Source organism: Arachis duranensis, chromosome 3, assembly GCF_000817695.3.
Source record: "Arachis duranensis cultivar V14167 chromosome 3, aradu.V14167.gnm2.J7QH, whole genome shotgun sequence".
NCBI lineage: Eukaryota > Viridiplantae > Streptophyta > Magnoliopsida > Fabales > Fabaceae > Arachis > Arachis duranensis.
This window is the reverse complement of record NC_029774.3, coordinates 2,845,431-2,847,337: the sequence shown is the minus strand read 5'-3', so window position 1 is coordinate 2,847,337 and position 1,907 is coordinate 2,845,431.

Sequence of the window (1,907 nt, the reverse complement as noted above, 5' to 3'; positions counted from 1 at the left end):
TAAAATATAAAATATATATTAAAAATAAATTAAAATATATATAGTAATTAATTTTAATTATTAATTTTAATGTGTAAATAATTTTTTATATTTTATATTAGTAAATGATTTGGTGGCTATTAGTTGTATGTAAAAGTAGTATAGTTAGTTGTTTAATTTACTTAACTCCACTATACTGTTGAAACTTGAAACAAGATCAATAGCCAGTTATCTAAAATATTACCGCTTGAATAATAATCATGAGGTATTTTTCAATGATTGGTCGATCTAAATGTGGCTTTTCAACCACTTAAAAATGAATCAATTTGAAGCTCATCATAATATTTCATACCAAATGAAATGCAAATTAATTGAAACTAACACACAAGCCTAATATTTTCAAATAAAACATAATTTCTCTTGCTACTTGTTCATACCCTAGCCCAATAACAAAGGTTTAGGATCAAGCAAAAGACCTAATCTCAAGGGTTGGGCTTCCCCAGTACCAATCTCCATCCTATGAAGTCGGTACTCATCACGACCTGCTCTAAAGAAGTCGGGAACGAGATTAGCTGGCGGATAGACACTCATTTAAATGAGTAACTGCCCCTAGAATCTCTCTAACCACTTCCACGAGCCATATCTTAACCTCCCTAAGATAATGGGACGGTTAACACCCTAAAAATATGACACTACTCCAACGGTGGTTATTGGTTCACCACTATAAATACACTGACACCCCTCAGGTATTTCTAAGTTCCAATACATTCTAAACCTGCTTAACCCCATGCTGACTTAGGCATCGGAGTGTCTTTGCAGGTACCACCCCCCATTCTTTCACACATACAAGTCGGACGGAGGTTCCCGAGTTGCAGATCCACTTGAAGTCTCCTCCTTCATACGTTTGGGCCAATCAAAGCCATCCAGCCCATTAATCTCCGGTTACCCACCGTAACATTGGCGCCGTTGCCGGGGACCCGAGAGATCAACCAGTAATGGCGGACAGATCCCCTGAAGAGGGTCATGTGGAGTCAGATTCTGAACAAGAGAATCTAGACACAGGCAATAATGATGCAGACTTGACCCTCCACCAGGGAATTAATGATCAACACAGGGAAGGTACCTCCGGAGTAAAAAACCCGAAGGTAAACTCTTTAGAGGGGTGCGAATCAGAGAAAGAGGGACCATCCCATGTAACTGAACTCATGGGACTAGTCCACAGTCGCCTGGAATAATTAGAACAAGAACGGGAGCGACAAAAGGAAACCGAAAATAACCTAAAAGAGGAGATGGAACGACGAAAAGAGTTAGAAAGAAAACTCTTAAAGCTAGAATCCTCCCTCAAAGGTCACAACTCCCGCAACGAACGAGAAGAGCCGCCCTTAGGAGGGGAAGATCCTTTCAGCGAGGATATAATGAGGGCAAAAGTTCCGAGGAACTTCAAAAGCCCCGATATGGACCTCTATGACGGAACCACGGATCCAAAGCATCACTTGAGCAATTTTAAAAGTCGGATGTACCTAGCTGATGCTTCCGACGCTACGCGATTCAAAGCTTTCCCGACCACCCTATCGAAAGCAGCGATGAAGTGGTTCGACAGCCTCCCCCCGAGGTCGGTTACTAGTTTTGAAGACCTCTCAAGGAAGTTTTTGATGAGGTTCTCAATCCAGAAGGACAAAGTGAAATATGCACCGAGCCTCCTGGGAATAAAACAGGAGGTCGGAGAATCCTTACGAGCCTATATGGAAAGGTTCAACAAAGCATGTTTAGAGATTTAAGACCTGCCCACAGAGGCAGTCATAATGGGGTTAGTCAATGGACTCAGAGAAGGCCCCTTCTCGCAATCCATATCTAAAAGACACCCCGTTTCTCTAAGTGATGTACAGGAAAGAGCTGAAAAGTACATCAATATGGAGGAAAACGCTAAG